The sequence below is a fragment of the Oncorhynchus masou genome, chromosome 8 (assembly GCF_036934945.1).
Source record: "Oncorhynchus masou masou isolate Uvic2021 chromosome 8, UVic_Omas_1.1, whole genome shotgun sequence".
NCBI classification, from domain to species: domain Eukaryota; kingdom Metazoa; phylum Chordata; class Actinopteri; order Salmoniformes; family Salmonidae; genus Oncorhynchus; species Oncorhynchus masou.
In genome coordinates, this window is record NC_088219.1 from 12,514,734 (window position 1) to 12,523,680 (window position 8,947).

The following is an 8,947-nucleotide window of genomic DNA, read 5'->3' on the forward strand; positions in this document are numbered from 1 at the left end:
GTCGGCATGAGAGTGAATTCCTAACAGGCCTGATCTGGGCATCGCCTCATCTGTTCCATCAGTAATGCTCTGGACCATGGTTGAATTTATGAAACTCTCTGGGCTGAGCTAAAAGCCTCCTAGCTGTTTTCTTAAAATTGTGAGGGAGGCAGAGCTCGAGCCGGGCTATCACATGCTCTCTGTGATGAGGAACACTGGCCTCCCTTGTGTGGCGGTGAGTGATTGACACACCAGACGTAACCAGCCAACAGACGCTGAGCCTGTGGCAACCTACCCACTAATGTTATTCCTATTGGAGAGGCAGCAAAAGAAACTGAACCTCTGTTTCATAATGGCTTTTACACTCACGTATCCGATCGAGCACTGCAATGACTGGGACATTACTGGGACATTTCCAGTCCATGTACATTTTGCTTTGCTGAGGTTAGGGATATGCTGTTTCAATAGCAGTCTGCAAACCTTCTCATGGGGTATGGCACATTTCCCACAGGCTAAATAGAAGTGAAGAAGGCTATTTACGGGACAACATTCCATGGCTCACATTTACTGGGAGTTTCATCAGCATAGAGTCCTCACAACATTTCCATGAATACTTCAGAACAGTATATATACATGGGGTATGGCACATTTCCATGAATACTTCAGAAAAGTATATATACATGGGGTATGGCACATTTCCATGAATACTTCAGAACAGTATATATACATGGGGTATGGCACATTTGTAGTTTTCAGTGTTGACCATGTGTTAATCTGTGACCCAAACAAGGCCTTAATTAATTTGACACATTTTTCATGCGGTGTCTGGATTGAAGGAAGGTGTAGATGGTGCTTTTACAGTAATGGTTTGACAGTGTATAATGCAGTATACCCAGTTCTGGGGGAGAATAGTATTTTAAGCCATTGTTTTTAGTTGAGTGAAGTCTTGTCCCCCCCCCCTCCCATTGAGGTTACTTCCTGTGAAGGAAAGTAAGTAGCTAGTAAAGATAGAAGGGTGTACAGAATAATTAAATGTTGGTCAGTTATGCAATTGAAATCGCAGTTGAATAGTCAATCAGTGGTGGTCAGTGCGGTTTAAGATGAGGGAGGAGCATGGCCTTATTTATATTACAGCATATTGGATGACTGTCAGTCATACTCCATTCACCCAGTTCAACGTAACATCGATAGGTTTAGGCTACTACACGGCACTCAAATTTTCCCAATTCCCATCATGAGGTTGCTACAACGTAGCCTATGAATGAATGAACGTTTACAGGTGCACACAGGTCGAGAGATGAATCTGAGGGGACAGGCAGTGACATTCAATATCGGCTTTCACACTCTTGTCTGGGTCTAGCTGATATAGGGTGTAATCATTAGTCCAACAGTTGCAAACAAAGTTTCTATTGGACAAATTTAGGCATGTTTAACCCCGTTTTGTTCCATTTTCCTGCCGTTTAAGAACATTTTTTCAACAGAATCAGCGGAATGAATACACCACTGATCACGGGTAAACACAGTTCACGTTCATAGCAGCCACGTTGTATTCCTTCTTGCATTTATGCGCTCACCTTTTCCCTTCGCGTGTGGACTTCAATGCACAACACATCAGCTGAATGTGACAAGGCGAAAAAACCTTTCCAAGCCAAACCGCTACACACAGCCTACACCATTGTCACCATATTAGCTAAAGTAACATCCTAGTCCGCATAGCTAATAGAACTAATGCGTTAGTAAACCGCTACAATCATGCAGTAACGTTACAGTGTACAGTCAGTTAGCAGTTACACGGCGGGCCCCGGTGGCAATAACGTAGTTAAATCAAAAGCTTACCTTGACTTGGAAGACTTCCAGTGTTGTGTTGGATCGTCATAGCCTGCTAGCTAACATAGCATCCCTCTGTTTGAGCCAGCTAGCTAACATAGCATCCCTCTGTTTGAGCCGGGTGTTTGCGTAACTGAACTAGCTAGCTAAATAAGTGACAGTGAAAGTGAAAAAAATGTCAAAATCTATTTCTCTCTTGCCTAGGAGCATTTCTCTCTTTAATTTTAGAAGAAATTAATTTGTTCTTACTCATTTTATGCACTGCAGTGCTAGCTAGCTGTAGCTTGTGCTTTCGGTACTAGATGGATTCTCTGTTCATTTGATTGGGTGGACAACATGTCAGTTGCTGCAAGAGCTCTGATAGTTTGGAGGATGTCCTCCATCATAATTACTGTGTAAGTTTATGGAAGGGGGTGAGAACCATGAGCCTCCTAGGTTTTGTATTGAAGTCAATGTACCCAGAGGAGGACAGAAGCTAGCTGTCCTCCGGCTACACCATGGTGCTACCCCACAGAGTACTGTTGAGGCTACTGTAGACCTTTTTTGCAAAATAGTTTTTGAATTATGTGTTTCAATTATTTTGTGACATGTTATTATATTTAGTATAGTTCTATCTAAAAAGGATAACTTTTTAAATGTTTTACAATTGAATTTTTATGAAATTCACAGAGGAGGATGGTCCTCCCCTCCCTCCTCGGAGGAGCCTCCACTGTAGTCAATATATATAATGAGCTCTGTGTGACTTATGGTGAATTGTGCAACAGTAGGGTAACATACTGTATCTACGTTTTCTTTGACCATTGTGGCGTTGAAATTAAATCCAAGCATGTGTTATTGACCAGCCCCCATTGCAGAAGGGGAGTGATATGCATAGTGGGTCAGTAACTCTTCAACAGACATTTGTGGTTGTCGTGGTTCTCAACCCACTTTATGCTGTTTCCCTTCATCCATCTTGGGAAAAAAGTTTGACCACCTGTCAATGTAACTTAAATAGTTTTGAGTATTTTTACTCATGTCTGGAAAAAAAACACTTGTCAAAATCCTCCTGTTATCATTTAGCTGCCTTGCCTGAGGCATAGAAATGCACAGCAGAGGATACGTATCCCAGCTGCACTGAGAGACAAGTTATTAGAAGAAAAAAAATCAGAGTGTGACAATACCACAAGAGAGACGGATCAGGATGTGGATAGCATGTCACCCATCACCGGGTTGGGGATTTTGTAATGCCGAAAGCAGAGAAACCAGTACTGTCTCACAGACAAATGTGTGGGTTGGCAGTTGCAAACTAGTCTGGGCTGGTTGCAGACAGAGAGAAGCAGCCGTGAACCCCCCTTGTTGTGTCATGTGTTAGAACAAGAGAGAGAACAAGAAATATGATAAGGACAATATGGGCGTCTTTCAACACTTTGTCTTGTCTGTTGACCAGTAGGATAGCTATCTGTGCTCCTGTATCCTTTCTGAGTTGGAGAGAAATGCTTGATGTTGATGTTGAGTGAACTCCTTCAATCTGCAGTGAGATACGGGTAGAAACCTTCAGTCAGGAGTGTGCCTCAGGAGAGTGTATGGGAAGTAATCTCTTATGCGTTCATAAAAACTCCCGCAGTATCCAACAATCTTCTTGAAGCCAAGTGGGTCAACAGTTTCTCCTCATCCTTGAATAGTACGGCGGTTCTGGCTAGACTGCTGTGTCCATTCTAACAAATAGAAGACAAGAAATACATCGATATAAAAAGGCAAAGCTTATCTATTGGCAGAAGTCTGATGTCGCTTTGATAGTCCATACTATTCCATTCCCATAGAGTGTGGGAGAAGAGAAGGGCGCCTGCTTTTCTTTGAGGGTCCAAGCTCTACTGGAAGGTGCTCTCTGCATCTGTTTTCAATCTTGGCTTTTCTCCCCTTCTTTTTACTCTCCCTTGTCAGGATGTGAGCAGATGCCTAGAGGATGAATGGCTCTCGCCAGCACAGCTGAGCTTTCTTTTTTATATGTGGGATTTTTTTTGAAGTGGGCGAAGGGGAGGTAGGGTCAGTGAAGGCATTTAACTGGTCTCTGTAAAGTCGGCCTTGGACAGACAACGTCTAAATGTTCAGTGTGTGTATGTCTTTGTGTATGTGTGTGTGTGTGTGTGTGTGTGTGTGTGTGTGTGTGTGTGTGTGTGTGTGTGTGTGTGTGTGTGTGTGTGTGTGTGTGTGTGTGTGTGTGTGTGTGTGTGTGTGTGTGTGTGTGTGTGTGTGTGTGTGTGTGCGTGCGTGCGTGCGTGAGTGTGAGTGTGAGAGAGAGAGAATTAGGTTTAGGGTTAGGAGCCAGGGTTAGTTTTAGGGTAAGGGTTAAGGTTAGGTTTTTGGGTTAAGGTTAGGAAAAATAGGATTTTGAATTGGACTAAATTGTATGTCCCCACAAGGTTAGCTGTACAAGACTGTGTGTGTGTGTGTGTGTGTGTGTGTGTGTGTGTGTGTGTGTGTGTGTGTGTGTGTGTGTGTGTGTGTGTGTGTGTGTGTGTGTGTGTGTGTGTGTGTGTGTGTGTGTGTGTGTGTGTGCGTGAGTGTGAGTGTGAGAGAGAGAGAATTAGGTTTAGGGTTAGGAGCCAGGGTTAGTTTTAGGGTAAGGGTTAAGGTTAGGTTTTTGGGTTAAGGTTAGGAAAAATAGGATTTTGAGTTGGACTAAATTGTATGTCCCCACAAGGTTAGCTGTACAAGACTGTGTGTGTGTGTGTGTGTGCGTGCGTGCGTGTGCGTGTGTGTGTGTGTGTGTGAATATGTATGTGTGTGCAGTACGTGTGTGTGTGTGTGTGTGTGTGTGTGTGTGTGTGTGTGTGTGTGTGTGTGTGTGTGTGTGTGTGTGTGTGTGTGTGTGTGTGTGTGTGTGTGTGTGTGTGTGTGTGTGTGTGTGTGTGTGTGGCGTGTGAATATGTATGTGTGTGCAGTACGTGTGTGTCTTTTCCCTCCCCCGTTAGTTACTAAATTCACTAAATTCAGTACTTCAATACTTATGACTTTTTGGAGCTCCCACTTCAAACTAATTTACCTGTACTGTGTATTGGATCATATTCATGTGGAATTTCCCCCATAGCACTGCTGTCTGGAGATGTTAGTAATGGTTAGTATGTTAGCATGTTCCTGCTGTCTCTGACAGAGCAGTGTTTGTCATGGCTCTGCTCTGTGGAGGACACACAGACAGGAAATGAGGCAGACCCCGATTGCTGACCTGACCAGTTTTAGACCCGTGTGTGGGGGGTAACGGTCACCTCCCTAGACAGCATGCAGACAGACTGCTGCCTTTATGGTGGGTATGTTACATGTCATCCAAAGGTCCAAAGCAGACATTTTTATCTCAAGATCAGATCATTGCTAGGTAACAATTAAGTACCTTACTGTGTTTTCTTTGGGGGAAAAATAAACAAAAAATTTCTAAATCATTCTTAGCTAAATGCAATTTGTTAAGCAATAATTTAGTTAGGACTGTCGGGAAGTCGGCTGAGGGACCTAATTGGAAGAGCCTAATGGGAGGCATGTGTAACCTGTAAACTAGCTGTTATTGGCAGAGATGAGGGCAAATTCTCTGTTATTGGTGATGTCACCAGGCGGTCCACAAACCCCACCCAAAAACCCTCAAACAGCTCTTAATAAACAAAAGTTGCATTATCATAATTTTCCAAATTTCACAGTGTTATTCCAATCTCATAGTGTGGGAATATATATAAAACACAGGATAATCACACTTATGACTGTACTGCACCTTTAAATGATAGTGGTGACATTAGTCTTACTTTTGTCCCCCCCCCAGTTTAACCAGAGAGTAATGTATGACTTTAATAAGGAGTGGTAGAGATACATGTCATTTGGATGGCTCAAAGCCTGAAAAGACATTGGAAGCCATTTGATGTGTCTAGTACCAGAGCATGTTGTAGTAACATACAAATCAAAGTGAAGCAACACAAACATAGAGGCAGACACATGCATACACACACCATGATAACATATGCACTATACACACACGTACACATGGGCTTTGTGTTGTAAATACAGTATGTGGTAATGGAGTACGGGCCTGAGGGCACACACTTAGTGCGTTCCAAAGGGAATCTAACAGAATCAAACGAAACAAATTTGGGAGTTAACTACCTACATTTGTGCAATCCACTGCATTTGTTGCTACAGTGCAAAACATTTTGCTACGGCGTGTGTGTAATAAATACACCCCATTTAATGTGCACAATTGAATGGCGTGCTCCTCATTGATGCCACTGGGGGGAGACAGAGGGCAGTTCACATGATAAAGCCTTCACATAGGGTCATAATGACCGCAGACTATTTTTATGACCACAACAATAAAATACTCCATCTACAACTGTGTGGATATAGTTATAAATTAAAAGATTAGTAAGTGTGATGACATTATCATTTAAAATTGAGGGACCAAGCAATAGTTGATAAAATATTAACGTAAAACTTACAGCAGAATGTTTGAAGTGTGGATAAAATAAATCACAATTGCCCTTGTTTGGAGAACACTGCTCTGAAAACAATTCTCACATAATTGATTTAAATTAATAAATTGATGTCCAAGATTTAGTTATAAGCATAAGCAACAAATGAAGCTTAATAATAAAGTTGTCCTCTGATCGTGTGTCTTGAGTGAAAATAAATAATATGCTATAAAATGTACCGTGAGAAAATGGAGTTTATCCCTCTTTATTGTATCCAAAGTATAGAAAATAGCACAACTACATGTCTGAAAATCTGGACATTAAATCTCGTGGAAATGAAATAGTCACATGCCAAACTAAACCAATACCATTGTACAAAACCCTTTTGCACACAATTGAAAAATACAAATCTGAGTGATTATTGTAATTATAAACTGATACTGGTCCCTAATAACAGTCTTGGACTCAAATTCATATTTTAAAACCATTTAATGTCTCTCTCTCTCTCTCGCTCTCTCTCTCTCTCTCTCTCTCTCTCTCTCTCTCTCTCTCTCTCTCTCTCGCGTTACATTTTATTTGGAATAGTCATGGAGTATGCCATTCAGAATGAATTAAATGTGGAAAAAGGCCCAAATTATGAATTACAAACATGATGCAATGTGAATTATCCCACTGCTGGTGTTCTATTGAATTACATGTATGTATTGGCTCTACACTCATTCCTCCACCTGTTCCATTGAACTGAATCAGCAGCCAGTCAGCAAGCCAGTCAGTCAGCCAGCCAGCCAGTCACCCAGTCAGTCAGTGTGTCAGTGAGTCAGTCAGCCAGTCAACCACCCAGCCAGTCAGCCTGTCAGTCTCCCAGTCAGCCAGTCAACTACCCAGTCAGTCGGCCAGTCGGCCACCCAGTCAGCCAGGCAGTCACCCAAACAGTCAGCCAGTCAGTCAGTCAGCCAGGACTTCACTGTCTCCATGACACACAGGTCATTTCTGGCTTCATGACACTGTGATGTTGACCAGGAAGTGACACCTAGTTGTGAAGTGTGACCGAACACTTTCAAGTCCTACTTTGAACTTAATGTTTTACTTTGACTTACCTCTTCCAATTTTCATGATTCTTATTCATTTCTAATACCATAAAAAATTACATCTAAATTCACAATAAAAACATTTCAGAGCAAGAAAAGGTATGAAACATACATCTAAATCAATACCATGTTTTTAAATCAGTAATGTATTTCAGAAACACAGAGGGAGGCAGGCAGACTGCTAGTTTGTGAGAAGCAGTGGGAGAGGGAGGCAAAGAGGGATGCATGTTTACCATGAGGGGCGGGAGGGAGGGGGGCATCTTCCTCAGGTCATTGTGCCCAACAAACACTGTGCCAGACAGACAAGGGTGCCTTGGGGCCCTGAGCCTGGTTGAGGAACCCCCTCAGGTTCCTGGCCAGACAGAGGTCACCTCACAGCATAGCACAATCCTCCTTCTCACACAGCTCAGGTGAACACAGCACCAGTCCACACAGAACACAGTGCTCCCAGATGGCTACTCAGGTGAACACAGCACCAGTCCACACAGAACACAGTGCTCCCAGACGGCTACTCAGGTGAACACAGCTCCAGTCCACACAGAACACAGTCCTCCCAGACGGCTACTCAGGTGAACACAGCACCAGTCCACACAGAACACAGTGCTCCCAGACGGCTACTCAGGTGAACACAGCTCCAGTCCACACAGAACACAGTGCTCCCAGACGGCTACTCAGGTGAACACAGCACCAGTCCACACAGAACACAGTGCTCCCAGATGGCTACTCAGGTGAACACAGCACCAGTCCACACAGAACACAGTGCTCCCAGATGGCTACTCAGGTGAACACAGCACCAGTCCACACAGAATACAGTGCTCCCAGACGGCTACTCAGGTGAACACAGCACCAGTCCACACAGAACACAGTGCTCCCAGACGGCTACTCAGGTGAACACAGCACCAGTCCACACAGAACACAGTGCTCCCAGATGGCTACTCAGGTGAACACAGCACCAGTCCACACAGAATACAGTGCTCCCAGACGGCTACTCAGGTGAACACAGCACCAGTCCACACAGAACACAGTGCTCCCAGACGGCTACTCAGGTGAACACAGCACCAGTCCACACAGAACACAGTGCTCCCAGATGGCTACTCAGGTGAACACAGCACCAGTCCACACAGAACACAGTGCTCCCAGATGGCTACTCAGGTGAACACAGCACCAGTCCACACAGAATACAGTGCTCCCAGACGGCTACTCAGGTGAACACAGCACCAGTCCACACAGAACACAGTGCTCCCAGATGGCTACTCAGGTGGAAAAGAGCAGAGAGAGAGAGAAGGGAACAGTAGACTGCTGCTGTGAGATACAGGGGAGCTCAACGTCTCTGTAGCACTATACTATATATAATATACTGTAATATACTACACTATAATATACTACATTATGAAATACTACACTATAATATCCTGTACAATATATATATAATATACTATACTACACTACACTATAATTTAACATGCTATAATATTCTATGCTATAATACACTACACTATACTATAATTTAACATACAATACTATAATATAATATACTATAATATACTACACTACACTATACAATACGATACAATACGATACTATACTATACTATACTATACTATACTATACTATACTACACTACACTAT